The sequence below is a fragment of the Bos indicus x Bos taurus genome, chromosome 6 (assembly GCF_003369695.1).
Source record: "Bos indicus x Bos taurus breed Angus x Brahman F1 hybrid chromosome 6, Bos_hybrid_MaternalHap_v2.0, whole genome shotgun sequence".
Lineage (NCBI taxonomy): Eukaryota > Metazoa > Chordata > Mammalia > Artiodactyla > Bovidae > Bos > Bos indicus x Bos taurus.
Window position 1 is genome coordinate 33,801,799 of NC_040081.1, and position 27,304 is coordinate 33,829,102.

Here is a 27,304-nt window from a genome sequence, read left to right on the forward strand (position 1 = left end):
TTTACAGAGATTAAGTATCTTAAATAAATTATATGACTATTAAGCATCAGATTGGGGGCTTTAAGCTGGCCTTTTATGATTATTAGTTCTGTGACTTTGGACAAGTCCTATATTCCTTTTAAGGCCACACCCTTGTTTTTAAAATGGGTATGATAACTTAGGTGACTTTTATAAGGGTCTTAAAAACACTCAAGTACCATGTAGTAGGTACTCAATAAAGAAAGATTCCTTTTGCTTTGCTTCCCAAAGTATCTGGGTAAATCATCTTTATATTTAGTATTTACTTGTTTTAAAACAATGTTTATGAGTCTCCTGGAGCAAAGCTTGCCTTTAGTATATGATATCTTTACCAAATATCTTAAGCACTTCTGTGTGTGTGTGTGTGTGTGTGTGTGTGTGTGTGTGTTAAAAAACCCTATGTGGTAAATATGCTACTAAATGTAGTGAGATAGATCAAATAAAATTCTGAACTAATAAATTACTTTCTGAGGACACAAATATGAATCTACTTAATGAAGAAATAAGAAAACTATGACTAGTGGATTCATGGTCCTTTCATTTGCTTTATACTATGAAAAGTATCACTCTGTATTCCTTCTTCGGACCTTGTTTGGAATGTATTTCTAGTGCATTTACATAGGGTTTTATTTTAGTCCTTATACTAAAATTAATTATGAAATTACCCTATGTCTATAATGGTCTTTAGTGGAGCTTCTAGTACTAAGTTCATTCTTTTCCTGGATCTTTATTTTTTGTTTGCTGGAGCTTATAATTATCCTGAACAGAGTATTAATATGTATTAAAGCTTCTAAATGATGTTTCTGCTACACTGTGATGTGAATGCAAAAGTATTCCCTCTGGTTATAGCTGCATCTGTCTCAAACCAACAATCTAATTTTTTCAGATCCATGGGGAGCCATGCTCATTATATTCACCAGGTTTAGAGCTTCGAGCATTAATTTTCTTTTGGACACATGAATAATCAGAAAACTGTTAACAAGCACCAAAGAAACAAGTAGATTACGTTTGTGTATTAGAGGAGGATTATGTGACCCAGTAAGAGTGTATTGCTAATATTCATGCTCTCTTTTATTCAAATTGTTATTTATTGGCATGCTTGGTAAGTATTACACATCATTGTGTGCAGATTAGAAAAATACTCTCTTTTGTTAGCAAATAATGCTTGGTTTGGTGGTATTAGATATGTCCTCTGAGTTATTTTTGCACCAGTAGTGATGTGTACTGATCATAATACATTCCCCCTTAAACACAATCATTTCAAAGGCAACATTCATGAAATACTACTTACAATTCCACCTTATCAATTCCAAACTATAGCCATATTAAGGACTCCTAAATATAAAGCCAGTATTCTTTATTTTTGATTAATGTAGAAGAAAAATACTCCATGCTATAAATACATCAAATAATTATTTAATTACAAAAATATAAGGTTATTGTTGCACTGTAGATATACAAACATATACATTGAAAGTCTCGTTGTATGTGGTAGAGAGTAAGTAGTGTGTGCTGTGTGCTCAGCTGTGTCTGACTCTTTGTGACCCCAGAGACTGCAGCCTGACAGGCTCCATGGGAGTCCACGGGATTCTCCTGGAAAGAATACTGAAGTGGGTTGCCATTTCCTCCTCCAAGGAATCTTCCCAACCCAGGGATAGAACTGGAATCTCCTGCACTGGCTGGATTCTTTACCACTAGCACCATTACAATTATAGCATTTATTCTAACAAAGCAATAGTGTTCTGCATCTGAATTGTTACATACAAATAGCCAAGACATCCTGCCTGCCTAAGCTGTAATTAGTCAGTAGTTCCAAATCTTTGTTACCATGAGATAAGAACTGAGAGAGAGAAGTAAACCAAACTGACAATATAGATATACTGTCTTTATCGATCTACTGATAACTAGAGCAAGAACTAACTAAACAGGCATTTTTCTTACATATGCATGAGCTATTATGATATGCTGGAGATAATTCCTATTTTCTTAATGAAGAAAAAGAATTAACTAAACCATCCTAAAGGAGATCAGTCTTGGGTGTTCACTGGAAGGACTGATGTTGAAGCTGAAATTCCAATTCTTTGGCCACCTGATGTGAAGAGTTGCTCATTTGAAAAGACCCTGATGCTGGGAAAGATTGAAGGCAGGAGGAGCAGGGGAGGACAGAGGATGAGATGGTTGGATGGCATCACTGACTCAATGGACATGAGTTTGGGCGGACTCCGGGAGTTGGTGATGGACAGGGAGGCCTGGCATGCTGGGGTTCATGGGGTGGCAAAGAGTTGGACACGACTGAGCATCTGAACTGAACTGAAGCCATTTAAATAAATTCACTAGTAATCACTTTTGTTATTGTCTTCTTTGGTTCCCAGTTTAGGGTTATGGATTTAGCAAATAAAAATAGAGGATATCCAGTTACATGTGAATTTCAGATAAATAATAGTTTTTAGAGTAACTGTCTCATGCATATTTGGGACACACTTAAGAAAGTTATTCACTGTTTATCTAAAAGTCAAATTTAATATGGACTTTTTCAAGTTTATCTAGGAGTCCACTCTAATCTTACCAGTTTTACAGCATTGGTTTCTACTAGCACTTGTTTGGAGAAGGCAATGGCACCCCACTCCAGTACTCTTGCCTGGAAAATCCCATGGACGGAGGAGCCTGGTAGGCTGCAGTCCATGGGGTTGCTAGGAGTCGGACATGACTGAGTGACTTCACTTTCACTTTTCACTTTCATGCATTGGAGAAGGAAATGGCAACCCACTCCAGTGTTCTTGCCTGGAGAGTCCCAGGGATGGGGGAGCCTGGTGGGCTGCTATCTATGGGGTCACACAGAGTCGGACACGACTGAAGTGACTTAGCATAGCATAGCACTTGTTTAAATACTTCTAGAAATATCATTAAGAGAAAATAATCTCTCAATCATATTTTTGTTTTAGAAATTGAGAGGGTATATACAATTTTAAAATTGATTTAAAACAATAATTTCCTCAAAGACTTCATGCCAACCTCAGACACTGCAGGAAAAGTGAACACTTTTAGCTTTCATTCTTTATGCCTAATAAGCCATATCTTTTATTAATATCTTTCAATTAATGGGGTGCAAAAGCATGGTATCTTCCTTTAAATGAGATTGTTTAAATCCACTTAATAGCTCTTTAAACTTTACACTGAGCTGTTAACTCAGGAAGTACTTACAGAAGAAGTACTAAAATGGTACATGTGGTGGTTTAATTGAAGAATAATCATATAAATTCAATCAACTATTCTGTGAGTAAAACCAAAGATTTTATTTTCTTATCACAAAGAAAACAATTCTCAAAGATTTGGAATATATCATGATTTAAAGCATACTTCAAAGTGAGTTTGGGACAGTGATGTGCTACATGAACATTACCAGGACAGCAAGAAAATAGTTTCATGAAATGTTGAAAATTCACTAGCATTTAGAAAAACAGTAAAAATAGTTTCAAAAAATGACTTGAAACATAATTTTCAATTTCAGTTCCTTTTTTAATTCATTAAGGCCAAATGATTCAGCTAACTTTGTCATTTTTCAGTGAGAAGAAACCACAGTAGGAGACCTGAACAATGGACACGTGGGATAGAAGAAGGTTAAGAAGCAGATAGAAGGAAAAAAGAATAATGACAAAATGTGTGATGATGTATAATCTTATAGCATATATTGTGAAGAATAAAGCAAGGCTAAGGTTCGTGAACATCCCATTTAGCAAATGATCCTCTAAGAAATGCTTACTCTTGTACCAAATCCACCTCTACCTAACCTGTAAGCAACCTAAGATGCAGGATGTATTTGACTTTTGAGGGTCAAATGAGGGTAAAAAGTAGATCACTGAAAGTCAAATCCCGAGCTTGGTGCATTGAAATTGCCCCAGAAAAGGATCCTGTTAGATTTGTTATGCAGGTTGTTCGTATCTCTTCTAGCCCTATCCTCAATGAGTCCATGCTTGGTTCAGACAAAAGCTCTGAATTAAAAGTAAACAGGCAAGCTATCAAAATCAAAAGCAAACACACACACACACACACCCACACACCCACACACACACACACACACACCCACACCCACACAGAGCAAACTTAAAAGCTGAAGGAACTGATTTAACAGACAATCAGCTGCCAGGAGTACATTACAGAGTCTGAGGTCTATTGCAACAACAGTATTGACAGAAAGCTCAAAGAAAACAATGTCCCTTTTTAGCCAGAGTACTGTTTCTGTTAGAACAACTGTGTCTGCAAAACACTCTAACATCTTTGGCACCACTGTGCTAGTTCTTGCAAGAGGAGGAAAGTTTCAGAGAGGTTCAGCTTTGCCTCAGAACAACTTCAGTCAATAGTGACAGGATATCCTACTGGCATCAGTCACAGCAGCAGAGACAAGACTTTTCAGGATTTCTGAAGCCTCAACACATAACATCATCTCAAAGGGCCAGAGAAGAAACCAGTATGAATGAATGAAGTGAAAACAGAAAATGCTACATGTATTTCTAAGCATAGATGAGATTTTCCCTGAAGACTCTCAGAAATAAGATAAAGGTTCCAAAACAGTTGTTAAGGGACAGCTAGATAAATATTGTTTCTTTAACTATTATTCTTTCCAGTTTGTTTCTTTAACTATTATTCTTTCCAGTTTTTTTTTTTTTTTAATTTCCAGGCTGAATTGATTAGAAAACACAAACTATAAGAGACAAACATGTTCAAAAAAACATTTGGGTCTATTTGATCAAGGCTATAAGATCTTTAGAATGTACATATTTCTGCAAACTCTTATTTACAAAGATATAACAGCTAGATGGTATCATTTCTTCTTAAAATTTCTTGTACACTCAAAAATATGTTATATATAACAGATTGCTACATAAAATACTACACTGAAAAATAAAAATACTATTGTGCTCTTTTCAGATGAGTTTTCTTATATGATTTTGTGGTAATTTACATAAAAGAGAATTACTAATATATACTATGTTCAAGAGTCTGTAAGGTAGCATTATGTCCTAAATGTTAAGTAAAAATAAAAGATACAACTCACATAATTTGGATCTACTAGCCTTCTTTGGCGGAGAAGGCAATGGCATCCCACTCTAGTACTTTTGCCTAGAAAATCCCACAGACGGAGGAGCCTGGTAGGCTGCAGTCCATGGGCTCGCTAGAGTCGGACACGACTGAGTGACTTCACTTTCACTTTTCACTTTCATGAATTGGAGAAGGAAATGGCAACCCACTCCAGTGTTCTTGCCTGGAGAATCCCAGGGACGGCGGGGCCTGGTGGGAGGCCGTCTATGGGGTCTCACAGAGTCGGACACGACTGAAGCGACTTAGCAAGAGCCTTCTTTGGGGTAAGATAATTGAAACAAGTCAGTTATTTTCTTTCTAGGGGTGATTAAGGTTTATTTTCTCATCCAACCTGAATACTATTTAAGAATTAAGAAACCCCATCTGTGCAAATTTTTCTTAATACAGACAAAAAAATGGTATTCACAGGTCTTATAGACTTTATTAGCAAATGGCAAAACTTTAATTTCTCATTAGAGCTCTTATTTATAAATTAAATAAATCAGTGCTTCTTAGATGATCTATGGTGAAGAATCATTTTCAACTTTTCAATCTATTACAGACCAAAATTGGAATTGGCAGCAATTTCTCTTTTTGAATGCTATCATCAGTTTAAAATTATATATAATTCTTTCTTCTTTGGAGGCTGTTAGGTAAATATGCCATATTTGTTCACAGTTGCCCATAACTGGAGCAAAAGTTTAAAGAAATAGCTACATGTGATGACAAAGGTTTACTTACGGGCAACCATCATGCTGTCTAAAGCTAGTGTGGCATGCACTGCACTCTAAGGATCCCATTTATCAATGACTACTGTGGCATTTCAGGGGGGATTTCCATGTAATTTACTTTAAAGTCCATGTAATATGCCTCTTCTGACTGGGTTACATAATATTATTCATTATTATTGATTTCTCTCTCTAGTGGTAAGCAGTGGATGTAAATGTGCTTATGAAGAGAAGAATGTCTGGGTGTGGGCAAGATGAAACATGACCAGAGGCATAAGTTTGCCTTATTTATTCTTTAAATAATCATGTGGACTAAAGCTGATGATATTGCCTTTTATGCTCTTGATATTATTCAAATTTCACAGTTGCTAAGGCAAACTGAGGAGTTCTCTTAAAAGGTAAGCTAGAATCATTTGTGTGTTTAGACCTAATAAAGCACCATTATGGCTTTTGTAATGGAAAATTAAATAGTTAAAAAATAGATTATGAATAGTTTTACATAAAATCCATGAATATTATGTTTGAAATTTGGAAGTAGCCAGTGTGGAGCATTTTGAATGAGAGTATTGATCCAAATATGTATTTCATAAATTAATTTATATATAGGTTTATTTACAGAGACATAAGCAAAGACCTTGTCCTAAAAATTAGGATAAATATTGAAATGGAGTATTTTAAAAGAGCACATTAGGATATAAACTGAAATTCTGAATAGTAAAAATAAAAATATCCACTATCATATTGAACTTGAACTCATAACATTCTAGTCATTCATTAATAACCATTTATCAGGAGGCTGTGTCAGATAGTATACCACCTGAAGGAGGTCGACTTGATCTGTGCTCTCAGAGCAGTGTAGGACGGCAAAGTCAACTAAACAGTCGATGAATAAGTCATTATCACAAGAGTGATCCTAAGACAGGGGAAATATAGAATGCTGTAAGAACACAGAGGGGGCATTTAAATTTACAACTGTAGGGTAAGTAGAAATTCGTCCAGGAAAACATAGGGGTCAGGGGGTAATGTACCAGGCAGAAGAGGGGGTAGCATTAAAAAAGACACAGATATTTGAGACACTATGGTACTAAACTTAGGAAAAAAAAAAAAAAGGCAAAGAAATAAGTTGGTAGACAAAAAGTTCAGTACACTGGAAGTGTCAAGACATGAAGCAAAAGAGGTGGGCATACAGCAGATTATGGAGGGTTTGATAAGCATGTTAAGGAAACAGATTCTTATTTATCCTAAGGTAATGGAAAGTCATTAAAGATTTTAAAGACTAGGGAGTGTTTTAGTAAGATGGTATCAAAAGTCAAAGAGCCTGGAAAATGGCATCAAGACTGAAGATATAAAGATACAGACAGAGATAATTGAGAGTAGTAGTCAAATGAGAGCTGAAGATAACCTGATTATTTGGGTAACTCAAATATTTGAACAGAAAGTGAAAGTGAAGTCGCTCAGTCGTGTCCCACTCTTTGTGACCCCATGGACTATATCCAACCACGCTCCTCCATCCATGGGATTTTCCAGGCAAGAGTACTGGAGTAGGGTGCCATTTCCTTCTCCAGAGGATCTTCCTGACCCAGGGATCAAACCATGTTTCCTGCATTGTAAGCAGACGCTTTACCGTCTAAACCACCAGGGAAGTCAGGCAACCCGAATATTTGGATAAATCAAGTAATTGATAATTATCAATTATCTCCATTATCAAATACTGGGACTTAATAAGATTTAAAGTAGCAAATGAAGAAGTAGAGAACAATGGCTTTCTGGCTTCCCTGGTACTGTTTATTGAGAAAGGATATACTAGAGAAAGTACAGTTTGGTTTGGGGACTCAGAATATAGTTTAAGATACGCTGAGCATTGAGAAATTCAAGTCTGAAGTACATGATAGGTGGCTGAGCTGAGGAAAAAGATGAAAGAAGGTGAGAAACATTACTTTGTAACTAAAACTGTGGCTTAAAAGGAGATCATCCAATAAAAAAAACACAGTAATTTGATGGCTCTATGTATTCTATGCATTGGAGATTTATACATGAAACTAGGTACTTCATTTTCTCCTCAACTAAGTCTAGGATCAAATCATCATAATAAAGACTTTAGCTCCGCGCAGGCGCAGTGGGCAGGACTCGCCATGCCGACTGTCAGCGTGAAGTGAGATCTGCTCTTCCGAGCCCTGGGCCGGACCTACACTGATGAAGAATTTGATGAACTGTGCTTTGAATTTGGACTGGAACTTGATGAAATTACATCTGAAAAGGAAATTATAAGTAAGGAACAAGGTAATGAAAAGGCCCATGGGGCCTCTGATGTTGTTCTCTACAAAATTGACGTCCCTGCCAATAGATATGACCTGCTGTGTCTGGAAGGATTGGTTCGAGGACTTCAAGTCTTCAAAGAAAGGATAAAGACTCCGATGTATAAACGGGTAATGCCTAAAGGATAAATCCAGAAGTTGATCATCACAGAAGAGACAGCTAAAATACGCCCGTACGCTGTTGCAGCAGTTCTCCGAAACATAAAGTTTACAACAGATAGATATGACAGCTTCATTGAACTTCAGGAGAAATTACATCAGAACATTTGCAGGAAAAGAGCCTTGGTTGCTATTGGTACCCATGATTTGGACACTTTGTCAGGTCCATTTACTTACACTGCAAAGAAACCTTCTGATATCAAATTCAAGCCTCTAAATAAGAGTAAAGAGTATACAGCCTGTGAACTGATGAACATATACAAGACTGACAACCAGCTTAAACATTATTTACATATAATTGAAAATAAACCTCTGTACCCAGTTATCTATGATAGCAAAGGTGTCGTCCTTTCCATGCCTCCAATCATCAACGGAAACCATTCCAAAATAACAGTAAATACGAAAAATGTATTTATTGAGTGCACAGGAACTGACTTTACTAAGGCAAAAATAGTTCTTGATGTCATTGTTACCACGTTCAGTGAATATTGTGAGAATCAGTTTACGGTTGAAGCAGCTGAGGTAGTTTTTCCTAATTGAAAATTACATACCTTTCCAGAACTGGCTTATCGAAAGGAGATGGTGAGAGCTGACCTAATTAACAAAAAAGTTGGGATCAGAGAAACTCCAGAAAATCTTGCCAAGCTTCTGACCAGGATGTGTTTAAAGTCAGAAGTCATAGGCGATGGGAATCAGATCGAGGTTGAAATCCCCCCGACCAGAGCTGACATTATCCACGCCTGTGATAATCATAGAAGACGCAGCTATTGCTTACGGATATAACAACATTCAGATGACTCTCCCGAAAACGTACACCATAGCTAATCAATTTCCCCTAAATAAACTCACAGAACTCCTGAGACAGGACATGGCAGCTGCCGGATTCACCGAAGCACTTACCTTTGCTCTGTGCTCCCAAGAAGATATTGCTGACAAACTGGGTATGGATATCTCTGCAACCAAGGCCGTCCACATAAGTAATCCTAAAACGGCTGAATTCCAGGTGGCACGCACTACCCTTCTTCCTGGCCTCCTCAAGACCCTAGCTGCCAATCGGAAGACGCCACTTCCTCTGAAGCTGTTTGAAATTTCTGACATTGTAATAAAAGATTCTAGCAGAGATGTGGGTGCAAGAAACTACAGGCATCTCTGTGCTGTTTATTACAACAAGAATCCTGGGTTTGAGATAATCCATGGGCTTCTGGATAGAATCATGCAGCTGCTTGACGTGCCTCCTGGTGAAAAGAAGGGAGGATATGCAATCAAAGCATCAGAAGGCCCTGTGTTCTTTCCTGGGCGATGTGCAGAGATCTTTGCCCGGGGCCAGAGCATCGGGAAGCTGGGGGTCCTTCATCCCGACGTTATCACCAAGTTCGAGCTGACTATGCCCTGCTCCTGCGTGGAAATCAACATTGAGCCATTTTTGTGAAGATGAGTCTCTGCTGTGGGGTTGTCTCCCCGAGGGTCTTTCTCTTCTCCTGGATGCCCTTTAGTCGTCCGCACAGGAAGTCCACTTGTGCATTGATGTTGAATAAAGTAGAAAGCAGTGAAAAAAAAAAAATAATAAATAAAATGTTCCTGTGAAATATTATCAAATTTATCAATCCTTAGAGATCTAGAATCTTAAGAAACTATAGACCACTTCTTTGTGGCTACAGAAATATACCGATGGTCAGAATAAATAGATAGATCAGTTCAGTTCAGTTCAGTGGCTCAGCCGTGTCCGACTCTTTGCGACCCCATGAATCGCAGCAAACCAGGCCTCCCTGTCCATCACCAACTCCCAGAGTTCACTCAGACTCAGGTCCATCGAGTCAGTGATGCCATCCAGCCATCGCATCCTCTGTCGTCCCCTTCTCCTCCTGCCCCCAATCCCTCCCAGCATCAGAGTCTTTTCTAATGAGTCAACTCTTCGCATAAGGTGGCCAAAGTACCGGAGTTTCAGCTTTAGCATCATTCCTTCCAAAGAAATCCCAGGGCTGATCTCCTTCAGAATGGACTGGTTGGATCTCCCTGCAGTCCAAGGGACTCTCAAGAGTCTTCTCCAACACCACAGTTCAAAAGCATCAATTCTTTGGTGCTCAGCCTTCTTCACAGTCCAAATCTCACATCCATACATGACCACAAGAAAAAACATAGCCTTGACTAGACGGACCTTTGTTGGCAAAGTAATGTCTCTACTTTTCAATATGCTATCTAGGTTGGTCACAACTTTCTCTCCAAGGAGTAAGCGTCTTTTAATTTCATGGCTGCAGTCACCATCTGCAGTGATTTTGGAGCCCAAAAAAATAAAGTCTGACACTGTTTCCACTGTTTCCCCATCTATTTCCCATGAAGTGATGGGACTGGATGCCATGATCTTAGTTTTCTGAATGTTGAATTTTAAGCCAACTTTTTTACTCTCCTCTTTCACCTTAATTAAGAGGCTTTTTAGTTCCTCTTCACTTTCTGCCATAAGGGTGGTGTCATCTGCATATCTGAGATTATTGATATTTCTCCCGGCAATCTTGATTCCAGCTTGTGTTTCTTCCAGTCCAGCGTTTCTCATGATGTACTCGGCATATAAGTTAAATAAGCAGGGTGATAATATACAGCCTTGACATACTCCTTTTCCTATTTGGAACCAGTCTGTTGTTCCATGTCCAGTTCTGACTGTTGCTTCCTGACCTGAATACAGATTTCTCAAGAGGCAGGTCAGGTGGTCTGGTATTCCCATCTCTTTCAGAATTTTCCACAGTTTATTGTGATCCACACAGTCAGAGGCTTTGGCATAGTCAATAAAGCAGAAATAGATGTTTTTCTGGAACTCTCTTGCTTTTTTCATGATCCAGTGGATGTTGGCAATTTGGTCTCTGGTTCCTCTGACTTTTCTAAAACCAGCTTGAACATCAGGAAGTTCACAGTTCATGTATTGCTTAAGCCTGGCTTGGAGAATTTTGAGCATTACTTTACTAGCATGTGAGATGAGTGCAATTGTGCAGTAGTTTGAACATTCTTTGGCATTACCTTTCTTTGGGACTGGAATGAAATAGATAGAAATAAACTTAATAACCTGGGGATAGCCTTCAGTTCAGTTCAGTCGCTCAGTCGTGTCCGACTCTTTGCAACCCCATGAATTGCAGCCTTAGGACACAGCAAATGTCAGATTCCAGAGTACATGGCGGATTTCACTTAGATAAATTCCTGGTTCATGCAGTTTCATTGTTATTCCCAGAAGGTTCTTCAGTGACCTTCCTGAGCTTTCCTTATTTAGTATTTCCTCCTCTTTTTATATAACATATAAATAAGAAATATCATGTAGTTTTGAATGTTGGGCAATCTGAGCTTTGTAACTCTATATTTAAATGGCTGGTAAAGATACTCTTCCTGCTTAAATTCAATCTACAATTAAAAGCAATACTGGTGGAAAGCTGATGTCCAGTGTAAAATATCTTTAGCAATGATTTTTCAATCCTTCCAAATCTCTCCATTCTATTCACTTTCCCATCATCCTGCATTGCTGTCATTTGAAAACTTGTTCATTTTCTTCAGGCCTCTACTTTTCCCTTTATGAGATGGAGAAAGAGTTAAGAGGTTGCAAGAGCTGATCTTACCTCTGTTTTCACTTAGGAAATAAAGGCCCTTAGATATAAGCTCTAATTTACTGCTTTCTCTACTGCTGATCCCCTTTGTTCTAATAACCTTATCGTTTTATTCACTTATTCTTACTGTGTGTGTAACGTCACTTCAATCACGTCCAACTCTTTATGACCCCATGGACCATAACCCGCCAGGCTCCTAGGTCCATGGGATTCTTCAGGCAAGAATACTGGAGTGGGTTGCCATGCCCTCCTCCAGGGGACCTTCCCAACCCAGGGATCGAACCCACATGTCTTGTCACCTGCATGGGCAGGTGGGTTCTTTACACTAGCGCCACTTGGGAAGCCCCTTTATTCTTATTACTCCCACCAAAAAACTATTTACCAGACACATTCTTCCAGATTTAGACCAGTTCCTCATTACTGAACTTTATTCCATATCCTGTATTATTTTTCTTAACCACTTCTTCCTCTCCTGAGTTAAAACTCCCTCTCCTTACTCCCACCTTACCCTTAACACATAAAGAAAAAGCTTGAATCACTCTCTTTAAATATAAAACTAAATAGTTACATAACTAACATAAAGCAAACAAACAAAATACAGCAACAAAAATCTTTCTAAAACCATATACATCCCCACTACACATTGTGAAGGATGTTACTTAAAGTGTGTTAAACGCTTAGTCATGTCTGACTCTTTGCAACCCCATATACTGTAGCCCACCAGGTTCCTCTGTCCATGGAATTTTCAAAGCAAGAATACTGGAGTGGGTTACTTCTCCAGGGGATTTTCCAAACCCAGGGATTGTACCTGGGTCTCCCACATGGCAGGCAGATTCTTTACTGTCTGAGCCATCAGGAACCCCTACGTAAATTAAACATGCACCATTTCTAATTTCATGTACAGTATCTAGTACACAACACTTTATGCAACCATAAAAATTTATATTTTTAAAAGGCATATCTATTATATGCTATAGATAGCATATATAGTGCGGAGAAGGCAATGGCACCCCACTCCAGTACTCTTGCCTGGAAAATCCCATGGATGGAGGAGCCTGGTAGGCTGCAGGCCATGGGGTCACGAGGAGTCGGACACGACTGAGAGACTTCGCTTTCACTTTTCACTTTCCTGCATTTCCTGCATTCCTCACATTTACTGCCGCCTGGCCCTGGGCGGCAGAGAGTCTGGCTGGCCCAGCACAGATTCTGCCTGTGAGAAGGAAATGGCAACCCACTCCAGTGTTCTTGCCTGGAGAATCCCAGGGACAGGGGAGCCTGGTGGCTGCCGTCTATGGGGTCACACCGAGTCGGACACAACTGAAGCGACTTAGCAGCAGCAGCAGCAGCATACATAGTGTGTGCATACACATAGATAAAATTTCTTTTTTCAGAATATCAACAGAGATCTATTAGCAATGGTAGGTAATTGAAATAGAAAAATATTAATTTACATATTATTTTATAGAATGTACAATAACTATCATGGTGATAATTACAGTAGAGATCATAGTAAAAGTGATGATGATGGTGTTGATGACAATAATGATGCTGATTATTTTAAATAAAGCAGTATATTTAAAATGCATAAGGGATAACTCTTCTGTTGTTTACTCAAGCCAAAAGAAATGTTCACAAATGATTGTAAAATGTTTATTCTACTGACATTTATATTACAGATTAAGCCTTTAATGACATAAAACAGTATGAAATTACTTAAAAATTGTTTCACTGAGATCAAAGTTAATTTGTTAATTATACTTTTGAATAAAAATTAAAAACACATATAGTTAACCTTCAAAAAAAAAAAAGTACATATATAAAACTATGAGTTATTCAACCTAATCCAGTCAACCTCAAATGAAAATTGAGAGACATTTAAACTATACTTACTGTTGCTGTTGTTGTTTATTACAAATATTTCCTACTACTTAAAGCCAACAGCTAGTGTAAATCACATGAATGTAAGTGAAGGACCTTTTATCCAAATAAGAAATCTACTCAGTAATAAGTTACTTAGAGGAATGATCAAAACACTTTTCAACCAAAATCTTTATAAATCATATACCCAGGCTACCTGTAATTTTTCATCTTTACAAAATTATATTAATCTGTAATGTTTTATACTTGAATAATACTAAGGTTTCTATACATGTAGAACTTTAAATATTTTAATAATATTAAAAAAAATACATGACCTGAATAAGAACCTTTTCAGACAATGAAATTGAAATTTATTCTCTAGTTATTATTGAAAGAACTTTAATACACTAGGTAAGAAACTGAAATATCATATTCTTGAATAAGTAAAAGTAATCTTTTGCCTATCAAATTAACTACAATATTTATGTAAACTTTATAATAAGCACATGTTAATAGAAATTTAAATATTCCTTTCTCTCCAAAGGGAACCATCCTCCACTAGTAGGAATGTAAATTGGTGCAGTCACTACGGAAAACAGTACAGAGGTTTTTCATAAAACTAAAATTAGGGCTGTCATCAGTTCAGTAGCGCAGTCGTGTCCAATTATTTGTGACCCCATGGACTGCAGCACGCCAGGCCTCCTTGTCCATTACCAACTCCAGGAGTTTAATCAAACTCATGTCCATTAAGTCTGTGATGTCATCCAACCATCTTATCCTCCGTTGTCCCCTTCTCCTCCTGCCTTCAATCCTCCCGCCTTCCCAGCATCACGGTCTTTTCCAATGAGTCATTTCTTTGCATCAGGTGGCCAAAGTATTGGAGTTTCAGCTTCAACATCAGTCCTTCCAATGAACACTAAAGACTGATCTCCTTTAAGATGGACTGGTTGGATCTCCTTGCAGTCCAAGGGACTCTTTAGAGTGTTCTCCAACATCACAGTTCAAAATCATAAATTCTTCAGTGCTCAGCTTTCTTTATAATCCAGTGCTCACATCCAAACATAACTACTGGAAAACCATAGCTTTGCCTACAGACTTTTGTTGGCAAAGTAATGTCTCTGCTTTTAATACACTGTCTAGGTTGGTCATACCTTTTCTTCCAAGGAATAAGTGTCTTTTAATTTTGTGGCTGCAGTCACCATCTACAGTGATTTTGGAACCCCAAAAAATAGCCTTCCACTGTTTCTCCATCTATTTGCCATGAAGTGATGGGACTAGATGCCATGATCTTCGTTTTCTGAATGTTGAGCTTTAAGACAACTTTTACACTCTCCTCTTTCACTTTCATCAACAGGCTTTTTAGTTCCTCTTAGCTTCATGCCATAAGGGTGGTGTCATCTGCATATCTGAGATTATTGATATTTCTCCAGGCAATCGTGATTCCAGCTTGTGCTTCTTCCAGTCCAGCGTTTCTCATGATGTACTCTTTATAGAAGTGAAATAAGCAGGGTGACAATATACAGCCTTGACATACTCCTTTTCCTATTTGGAACCAGTCTGTTGTTCTATGTCCAGTTCTGACTGTTGCTTCCTGACCTGAATACAGATTTCTCAAGAGGCAGGTCAGATGCTCTGGTATTCCCATCTCTTTCAGAATTTTCCACAGTTTATTGTGATTCACACAGTCAAAGGCTTTGGCATAGTCAATAAAGCAGAAGTATATGTTTTTCTGAAATTCTCATCGTTTTCCATGATCCAGCGGATGTTGGCAATTTGATCTCTGGTTCCTCTGCCTTTTCTAAATCGAACTTGAACATCTGGAAGTTCATGATTCATGTACTACTGAAGCCTGGCTTGGAGAATTTTGAGCATTACTTTCCTCGCGTGTGATATGAGTGCAACTGTGCAGTACTTTGAGCATTCTTTGGCATTACTTTCCTTTGGGACTGGGATGAAAGCTGACCTTTTCCAGTCCTGTGGCCACTGCTGAGTTTTCCAAATTTGCTGGCATATTGAGTGCAGCACTTTCACAGCATCATCTTTCAGGATTTGAAATAGCTCCACTGGAATTCCATTACCTCCACTAGGTTTCTTCATAGTGATGCTTCCTAAGGCCCACTTGACTTCATATTCTAGGATGTCTGGCTCTAGGTGAGTGATCACATCATCGTGATTATCTGGGTCGTGAAGATCTTTTTTGTACAGTTCTTCTGTGTATTCTGGTCTCCCTTGTGGCTCAGCTGGTAAAGAATCTGTCCGCAATGTGGGAGACCTGGGTTCAATCCCTGGATTGGGAAGATCCTCTGGAGAAGGGAAAGGCTGCCCACTTCAGTATTCTGGCCTGGAGAATTCCATGGACTGCATAGTACTCTTGCTTGGAGAATCCCATGGAGGCAGGAGCCTGGTGGGCCACAGTCCAAGGGGTTGCAAAGAGTCGGACATGACTGAGTGACTTCACTCACTCACTCTGTGTATTCTGGCCAGAAATTCCAATCCTATACATAGATCCAGAGAAAACTGTAATTCAAAAAGATACATGCACCCCAATGTTCATTATAGCACTATTACAATAGCCAAGACATGGAAATAACCTAAATGTCCATCAGCACATTGGATAGAGGATTGGTATATTTATAAAAATCGAACATACTCAGTCATAAATAAGAATGAAATAATGCCATCTGCAGCAACCTAAATGGACCTAGAGATTGCTATGCTAAGTGAAGTAAGTCAGAAATTGAAAGATTAATACTATATGGTATTACTTATATATGGAATCCAAAATATGACACAAATGTACTTATTTATGAAATAGAAACATACTAAAGGTCATAGAAAACAAACTTATGGTTACAAAAGGGGAAAAGGGATGGAGGAGGAATACATTAGGAGTTTCTGATTAGCAGATACAAACTACTCTATATAAAACAAGTAAAAAAGCAAGGTCCTACTCTAGAGCCCAAGGAACTATATTCAATATCCTGTAACAAACCATAATGAAAAAGAAAATGCATAGCTATATGTGTGTGTGGTGTGTGTATATACATACATACATACATATATATATATATATATATATAAATGAATTACTTTGTTGTACATCAGAAACTAACACAACTTTGTTAATTAACTACAGTTCAATAAAAAATATTTTCTTTCAAATATAAAAATAAATGTTAATAAATCAAATATATAAAACAAAGTCTGAGAAAACTACATCTCTAGAACTTTAAAATCATTATTTATATGGAAAAGATTGATAAAACTTTAATAAATGTATGTCTCAAAGAATCTGGTTTATGGATTATTCAGTGCCTTGTGTAATTTTTTTTTTCATCACTCCCTCTCTTTCTTTTCTACCTTCCTTCTTTCTATTTAAATAACTAGGATTCTGACTTTAATTCCATGTGAAGATCAGAGACAGTACATAATCACAGTAGCAGATTATTTAAAACAAATTGTTAAAAAAAATATTTGAAAAGCAATAGATCCAAATAAAAATCTGCATTGGCATTATTTTTTTCACTATAATTTAATTTAACTAGTTTACCAGTAAAATAAGAACTTTTCTGGTATACTTTCCAATTCAGTTGAAACTAAATTGCATTCAAGGCATTGAAATATGTATAATATCATATATGAAACAAGTCGCCAGTCCAGGTTCGATGCACGATACTGGATGCTTGGGGCTGGTGCACTGGGATGACCCAGAGGGATGGTATGGGGAGGGAGGAGGGAGGAGGGTTCAGGATGGGGAACACATGTATACCTGTGGCAGATTCATTTTGATGTATGGCAAAACCAATACAATATTGTTAAGTTAAATAAAATAAAATTAAAAAATAAGAAAACTATAAGCTTATGAAATAAACATAAAAGTTTATAGTGAAACTGTGACTTTCCTATAGTATTATTATATTTAAATTACATAATGGTAAGATGAGTTATTAGATAATAAAATAGACAAATAAACTAGCATCATTTAATAAATGTAGAATGGAGATATAATTTTATTCAGAATATGCTTTATATTTTTAGCCAGTGAGTTATACTATTCGGGTGCATTTATGTATTTTTTTTAATTTAAAATAAATGTAAAGCTTGGAAGAGTAATTTATCCTCATAATTTCCACTGAGATAAACTGTGGGTTTAACTCTCTCCAAAATGAAATTTCCTGTGACAAATGTCACCTTCCAGTCCTACATAAACAGAATTTAATTACCTTTTTATGACAACCCAAATTTTTCATTGCAAAAAATATATATAATCTGTCTTAATAGTATTTGTTATTTTTGGCATAAATCATGTCAAATATTTGACTCAATCTCTCATTCAGGATATGTATAAAGTAGATCCTTACTAATATTTTAAAATTTATGTTTATATGTATATTAAATTTGTCAAGAAATAAGAAACTGACTTTGTTTAAAAAACAACTTTATGTCACAATGAATATAATAGCTTTATGTAAAGATATTAAATGAAACTTAGTTGCTCAGCACTCAAAAGAATTCACTAGATAATTAAGTGCTTAAGGTTTACAGAATATAACTCTTATAGAATATAATGCTTAATGAATATATTAGTTTTTGTAGCACAAGTGGCGGTGGTTGGAGAGTTGACGCACAGAAGTAGAAGCAGTAAAAGTGACTAGGAGTAGTCTTGGGGTTGAAGAAAAAGCAAGTCATTTAGAAAAAGCTGGTAGAATTTATGCTTTTATCAAGCCTATCAGAAATGGTCCTAGAAGTTTTTCTTTTATGGTAATATTTGGAGGTTTTAATCTACATTGAAAAAGACAGCCTAGATTTATGAGGCTTGAAATAGATAAGCAATACCAAAATCCATCTCCAAGGACCAGCAGGCATCCCCGGAAAAAAGTTAAAAGTCTGCCAAAACGTCTGAAAATCTCACTCTCATAAGTAATAAGTAACATCCTCATTTATATATTCATGAAAACTATAACATGATGTGCTTGGATTTTTAAACTGGCAGCATAATTTTAGATTGGGATTATAACCTCTTATAGAAGGTTATTAGAGAGTTGGAAAAAGAAGGAAAATGAAAAATGTTGAGAGACAGATATAGAGGACTTGATGAAAGAAAAGACTTGGATCCAGAAAACCCTATTGGAGACTTCTGGAGTAGGGTGAAAGTTTACCAAAGTCAGACAAATGTTTTCTATCACTTGCTTCAAATTCCATTAATATATCTTCATTTTCTCCCCAGGCTGGGTAATTTATATGATTTTGGGCAACTGAAACTCTTTGAGACAAGCCCCATTTACGTCTCAACAAGAAGGCATTCAGATAACTGTAATCACTTTCCTATCTTTACTTCCTTGAAAAAGACCCCAGGTTACAGGCAGTCCTGGGAGTGCCTTGGGCATTTAACAACCAGAAGGCTCATTCCCCTCTGAAATAATTATGAAAATTAATCTTGATAATGTGTCTGTGTAAAAATGCCTGGTGACATGTAAAACACAATAAAATGGGAAGTAGTCTTAATATACTAAATAGTCGAACCACAGTTTTCCTGAAGACTAAATAGCAGTAACATCTTTACACTCACTGGAACACTATCAACATTTTATTCTCTCAATTGACATAAGAACCTGTCCTTAGCATTGTCAGGGCAATCACTTAGTGGAAGGAAACCTTGTGTTCATCTTTTGCCACTAGTCCAGGCAGAGTAGCTTTCAAGGCTATTGAGCTGAAAAGCAGATGAAGGTAGACAAGAAAATTATTTCCTAGAGTCATTTCTGAGTTTAAAAACACCAAAACACTAGATGTACAATGTTCAGACTGAATAGAGAAAAAGGTACCCAGGACAACATTCTCCCTATTCACTTCATGCTTCTCTCTCAAAGTCCCTCTCCTAGTTAGTGAAAGATGACAGGAACGTGCCCCCTTCATCCCACCTTTGCTAATATAGAACAAGAGGCCAAAGTCTTGGAGCTCAAGAATCAAAATAGTGTCTCCATGACCTTGTTTCATCATTTGGAATCAGGTTGAAAGGATTCAGAAATAATACCAACAACTGGATAAAAAAATTACTCAGAAATACATAAAATATTAACACCAAAGACAGAATATTTTCATTCAGGAGCAAATCAGGTAACACTTAAACAATAAATCTAGTAATATTAGAAAAGCTTTCAAAAATTGAGATTTTGAGTATTTGAAAGTTCCTACTGAAGTTTTTCTCATTGATTATTTTTGTCTAACATCTGTAGTACTGGATTACAGATGTAATCCATCTGTAACACTGGATACTCGATGTTAAAAAGGAAATAACATTCAGATGCCCTTTTTTTAAAAAAAAATCCTTAGTTTAATACTGAGATAGAAATTGTTAGGCAGCTACTGTAGGAACTCTGAGACCTTGGTCTGTTTTAATAAACATCCTGCTCCATTAACCTAAAACTACACCCTTTGCCTGAATTTCTGACTCTCAGAGAAATGTATGCTTGGCCTGATAAATTATCAGCACTCAGATCCAGGAAAGGGTAGTAAGTAACTTTTGTTCCATTAACTGGTGATCATTGACTTTTAGCCTATACATCTAGTCCACTGTAAAATGGCTGAGGGTCATAAGAAAAGGTCAGGGGATGGTGACTTAATGTCTAAAAAAGCTAACAATCTGAGTATCGAAAGAAGACATAAAGATATCAACTTATATACTGTGACCTTTAACCTGATTGACTAGAAATGACATATATTAAAAGTCAGAACCAATCAGAAAAGTACAAATCAATACTAGTAAGGATATGAACTGCTGTAATACCTGCCTTTTCAGGGCTCTTCACCCCCTCTCAGAGGCTATGCTAAGAGCTTTGTACTTTCTTTCTCTCTAAAGTAAATCCTGTTTACTTGCTGCTGTGAGTATTTGTGTTTGTGAAGATCATTCTTTGGTTCCATGAAAAAGAACTAGGATCCCCATCCCATTTTGATGGGATTATTTTTTAATTTGACAGGTCCATCAAACTTAAGGAAGTAATTATACTGACTAAAATAATTATGTGCATATACATTTGATTTCATTCTGAAAGTTAAAATGACTTCATTATTGCTTAATTTTTACCTGTTTGCTAACAAGATTATTTTTAAAAAGTATTTTAAAATCAGTTTGAACATCATGTCAAAGAAGAAATATGACTTGAAATTTTGAAAAATGAAACAACTGTGTTCATAAGATTAATATTTCCACAGACCAATGAACATAAGTATTATGCTATATAATTAGATTGATTTTTTTTAATATCATACTCAGAATTCAAATGTGAATCATGAACTTCCAGATGTTCAAGCTGGTTTTAGAAAAGGCAGAGGAATCAGAGATTAAATTGCCAACATCCACTGGATCATCGAAAAAGCAAGAGAGTTCCAGAAAAACATCTATTTCTGCTTTATTGACTATGCCAAAGCCTTTGACTGTGTGGATCACAATAAACTGTGGAAAATTCTGAAAGAGGTGGGAATACCAGACCACCTGATCTGTCTCTTGAGAAATTTGTATGCAGGTCAGGAAGCAACAGTTAGAATGGGACATGGAACAACAGACTGGTTCCAAATAGGAAAAGGAGTTCATCAAGGCTGTATATTGTCAACCTGCTTATTTAACTTATATGCAGAGTACATCATAAGAAATGCTGGGCTGGAAGAAGCACAAGCTGCAATCAAGATTGCTGGGAGAAATATCAATAACCTCAGATATGCAGATGACACCACCCTTATGGCAGAAAGAGAAGAGGAACTAAAGAGCCTAATTATGAAAGTGAAAGAGGAGAGTGAAAAAGTTGTCTAAAGCACAACATTCAGAAAACAAAGATCGTGGCATCTGGTCCCATCACTTCATGGGAAATAGATGGAGAAACAGTGGAAACAGTGTCAGACTTTATTTTTTTGGGCTCCAAAATCACTGCAGATGCTGATTGCAGCCATGAAATTAAAAGATGCTTACTCCTTGGACAGAAAGTTATGACCAACCTAGATAGCATATTGAAAAGCAGAGACATTACTTTGCCAACAAAGGTCCGTCTAGTCAAGGCTATGGTTTTTCCAGTGGTCATGTATGGATGTGAGAGTTGGACTGTGAAGAAAGCTGAGTGCCGAAGAATTGATGCTTTTGAACTGTGGTGTTGGAGAAGACTCTTGAGAGTCCCTTGGACTGCAAGGAGATCCAACCAGTCCATCCTAGAGGAGATCAGTCCTGGGTGTTCATTGGAAGGATTGATGCTGAGGCTGCAACTCCTATACTTTGGCCACCTCATGTGAAGAGTTGACTCATTGGAAAAGACCCTGATGCTGGGAGGGATTGGGGGCAGGAGGAGAAGGGGACGACAGAAGATGAGATGGCTGGATGGCATCACTGACTCAATGCACATGAGTTTGGGTGAACTTCTGGAGTTAGTAATGGACAGGGAGGCCTGGTGTGCTGCGATTCACGGAGTCTCAAAGAGTCGGACACGACTGAGTGACTGAACTGAAACTAAAAGAAAATATTCCTGGCATTTATGATTGATAATCATATGTGCAAATATAATCCAAACATCTTGGCCTTCTATCGTTATAGAGCTAAAGAGGAAAAGATTCTTAAATAGAGTTCATCATCATTATTACCAGACATTTAAGAAACTGAAAAAGATGTAAACTGTCATTAAGTAGAGAAGTACATTAAATAGTCAAAAAAAAAAAGAAAAAAAGAAAATCCAGCTACACATTAGATTTTTGCATTGTTAGGACTACAAAAAGGAAATTTTAGTAACAAAATATTTACATGTTTTAATAGGCTTCCAAAAGTGCCATCATGTATATATTTCTGATCTACTATTATAAAAAAGGTCTAATTTTTTTCCCCACATAATAGGGACAACAGATCTATTCTGCACTAAATCATTCCTATACTAAATCACTGTCAACATGGTGCTATTTTTGAGACAGTTTTCTAAGGTTAAAAGTATAGTCCTATAAATATAAAAAACAGCTGATCAAAAAAGTATTAAACTCAGAGCTTTGATCTTAAATACTAGCAGTTTTTAAAAGTTTGCAATGGCTCAAGCTACATTTATTACTCAATGAAATTTTCCATAGGACCCATAATCTCTGTTTCCTATATCATGGCAATACAAACCTTGGTTATCAGCCAGTTAAGTAATATCAAATGCAAATATTCCACAGGAAAAATTTGTTTTAAATAAAATCAATAGGAAATAAAAGAAGGCAGATTAAGAATTTTAATTATTTAGGCTAATTTTAGGCTAAAAGCAAGTGCATACTATTCTGGTTACATTATTTTTAGGATAGTTTCATAGTGCCAGGAACCATTACCTTCCACTAAGTGGTTATATATTGCATATGTCTGAGGCAAATCCCACTGTGGCTGTGCAGGACACCAGTACCAACATATGCAATGACTGCTGGTAACTCTAAAGATATTATAATATATTTATCTACTTTGTTACTGCCTTTATAATTGTGTTTGTAATCAGTTCCAAGAGAAATGTGGATGGATTTTGACTTGGAAAGGAATAAGTAGCTGAAACACATGGAAAGAGATTAAAACTTGAGAAAACAATAACCCAGTAAAATGTTATTTGCTTTTCTTTCTTTAGCTATGACTTATGTTGCCATAAGACCAGGAGGAATAGTAATGGCTACTATATAAATACCCTCAATATTAATAATAATAATAAATACCCCCTAAAGAACTGAAAAAATAAAGTCCTACATTATATTATATGGACACAAGGAGCACGAACTGAATATTTGCCTTTTATTTTATATTTATTCTCAAGAGAAAAAAGTAATATAAGTAAAATATTTCAGGTCAATGTGCAATTCTATGCCAACTCCTCTATGAGGTGGGGCTCTTTTCATAAAACTTAGGTTTCTGTTACAGAATTTGTGATTCTGTGTTATAGTTATTTGGACAAGTGTCTATCTCCATAATGAACTGCTAATTCTCTTAAGTTAGAAATTGGCTTCTATTCATCTTGATATGCCTACTAGCCACTGCAATGGTTTTTAAGAAAATCTAGGAGTAAAATAAGTATCTGGAGAATGAATGACAAAAGGAATGGATTATAGATGTGCTTTTGAAGGAACCTTAAAAAGTTTCTTTTATTTTTATATCATATGCCAATGCCATTATCAAAATCATTCCTACTAGAGAGTGATAGTTTTATTTATGTATGCATTCAACAAATATTTATTGCATATTTGTCATGTGCTATTCTTGAGCTAAGCCCTGAGCTAAAAGGGAGGAGATGACATACTGGAACTCTGCCATCATAGAGCTTAAATCATAAATGCAAAAGAGGTATTTAAAATCTAAATAAAACAAAAACAAATGACCCCAAATACCCTAAGCAATCTTGACAATGAGAAAACAGCCCTGGAGGAATCAGATTCCCTAACTTCAGACTATACTGCAAAGCTATGGTAATCAAAACACTATGTATGGTACTGGCAAAAAAAAAAAAAAAACACAGAAATATGGATCAATGAAATAAGATAGAACATTCAGAGATAAACCTACTCACCTATGGTCACTTAATCCATGACAAAGGAGCAATAATATACAATGGAGAAAAAAACAGTCTCTTCAATAAGTGGTGTTGGGAAAAATGAACTACTACATGTAAAAGAATGAAATTAGAACATTCTCTAACACCACACATTAAAATAAATGCAAAATGAATTAAAGACCTAAATGTAAGACTGGATACTATACAACTCTTAGAGGAAAACATAGGCAGAACATTTTCTGACATAAATCACAGCAGTATCTTTTTTGGTACACCTTCCAGAGTAATAAGAATAAAAACAAAAATAAACTAACATTTCTTAATTAAACTTAAAAGCTTTAGAACAAAGTAAGCCATAAACAGAATGAAAAGCCATCCCACAGAATGGGAGAAAATATCTGCAAAAGAAGTGACCTAAAAGGGATTAATTTCAAAATATGCAAATAGCTCATACAGCTCAATATCAAAAATACAACCAAATGAAAAAACAGGCAGAAGATCTAAATAGGCATTTCTCCAAAGAAGACATACAGATAGCCAAGAAGCACATGAAAAGATGCCCATCATCACTAATTATCAGCTAAATTCAAATCAAAACTACAAAAATGAGGTATCACCTCACATTGGTCAGAATGGGCATTACCAAAAAATCTACAAATAAATGCTGGAGAGGGCATGAAGAAAAGGGAACCCTCCTATGTTGTTGGTGGGAATGTAAATTGGTATCGCCACTATGGAGAACAGTATGGAAATTCCTTAAAAGACTAAAAGTATAACTACCACATTATCTAGCAATCCTACTCCTGGGCATACATCTGAAGAAAACCATAATTCAAAAATATATACACATCTCAATGTTCACTGCAGCACTATTTACAATATCCATGACCAAAGCAACCTAAATGTCTATTAACAGAGGGATAGATGAAGATATGGTGTCTGTGTGTGTGTGTTTCTGTATGTATATATAGACACACACACTGGAATATTACTCAGCCATAAAAAAGAGCAAAATAATGCCATTTGCAGCAACATGGATGGACCTAGAGATTGTCAAACTTAGTGAGGTAAGTCAGACAGAGAAAGAACTATCATATGATATTGCTTATATATGGAATTTAAAATAATGGGACAAATGAACCTATTTACAAAACAGAAATGGGATACAGATGTAAAAACCAACTTACAGTTACCAAGGGAGGAAAAGGAGAAGGGATAAATTGGGAGATTGGTACTGACATATACACATAACTATATATAAAATAGATAATAAGAACCTATTGTTAGGTTAGCACAGGGAACTCTATTCACTACTCTGTAATGACCTATATGGGAACATAATCTTTAAAAAAGAGTGGATTTATGTATAACTGATATGTTGTACAGCAGAAACACAAAACTGAAAATCAACTGTATTCAAATAAAAATTAATTTTAAAGAATCTAAGTAAAATAAAATATTTTCAGTTCTACAATACTGGTAGTGCAAAGTGCTGTTAGAGGCCATGCTATTACAGAGAGCTATATAGCAGAAAGAACTGTTCTAGAGTAGGAAGTTCTCCTTGAAGAATTTAAGGTAGAAATGCTGAGGTAAGAATTTGTTCTCCCACCTTCCTACAGAGAAAGGAGTGGAAGTTGAAGAGGAAGAATATATTATGTGGCACTAAATTTATATCTGTGGATGCAAGCTACTTTATGCTTTTAAAATATAATGAACAAATTATAACGTTGCCTATAAAAATATAGTTTATTTCCAGAGAAATTAGCCATAGAAATCATAATTTTCTATGGATTATATGACAATCATTTGTATATTTGAAAATTAGATTAACTGCTATAAAATAAAGCACAAATCCCTTTAGAAAGGTAGATAATGTTAAAAAGTAAATATAACTGTACATTTTTTACCAATTATTTAAAGTAAATATTGTACATAAATAATTGTAAAATCCCTATTTTGAGGTGATGAAAGTTCACAGAAAACAGAATAACTTGTTGAAAATTACTTTCTGTTCTTTTCATTCAACATGTAAGATTCTGATTCTGGATTAGATGGATAGTTTGAGTAAATGGAATTCTTCCTATCAAATGAATACATTTTAGTCCATTAAATGGTAAGAAAAGTAATGTGGGATTCAAACATACTGCTCTACATTAAACTGAAATTGCCCTCTATAATCATAACTAAGGAAAAATCAATGAGGTTTTGCTTAAGAATAAATCTTGAATTTGTCTTAGATTTGATCCTTCCAACAATTAACCACTCAAAGGATTCATGTTTGTAGAATTTTTAGAGTGATAATAGGGATCATATTCATACTTCAGAAGATTATAATCCTAAATACACAAGAATGACATAATGAGAGCAGAGCCAATAAGGTTAAGAGGCAAACTAAATCAGAACCACCTCTATTGTACTGCAGAGTTCTACTACAATCTCCAAACCTTGATCGGTGTCAAAGGAAACACTCAAAAAAAACATATTTTTAGTGTCAGGACTTCAACAATTTCAAGATAAGAATGAAATTATCTAAATTAGAATCCATTCTTATAACATTTTACTTTAATGCAATTATTAAGAATTGTACCCAGTTTATCTCATGCTTGATGTCATTCTTTCTAAAAGATGCTATTTGTTTTAAACATTACTTACAGAAGTTGCTTTGTAAAATAATTTTGATCTTGAAAAATCATTTAATAAAAGTAATCGGGTATGTTTAGACTAGTACAAAAGATCTTAAAACATTTATCTTTAATATGAACTAAAAAAGGGTGCTTCTACAAAAAAGGAGAAGGGTTTAAATAGAAAATTAAAGCAAGCTTTTATTCTTAGTACTTAATAAATGCATATTTAATTGGGGAAATTATACTAAGCATATCCTATTTTTTTCAGTTGAATACTAAGACAACATTAGCAGAAATGCCTTCTCAGAGCAATCAGTTCAGTTCAGTTGCTCAGTCGTGTCCGACTCTTTGCGACCCCATGAATCACAGCACGCCAGGCCTCCCTGTCCATCACCAACTCCCAGAGTTCACTCAGAT

General features: G+C 36.1%; 1 protein-coding gene and 1 pseudogene across 4 annotated transcripts in view; one reads left to right on the plus strand and one right to left on the minus strand.

The window, feature by feature from the left end:
• Positions 1–27,304, minus strand: part of CCSER1 (coiled-coil serine rich protein 1) — a 1,492,403-nt gene that overhangs the window by 549,398 nt on the left and 915,701 nt on the right. The gene's annotated exons all lie outside the window — the stretch shown is intronic.
• Positions 7,955–9,842, plus strand: LOC113894128 (annotated as a pseudogene). The gene has a single exon (XR_003511477.1). The product of XR_003511477.1 is annotated as a phenylalanine--tRNA ligase beta subunit pseudogene (transcript).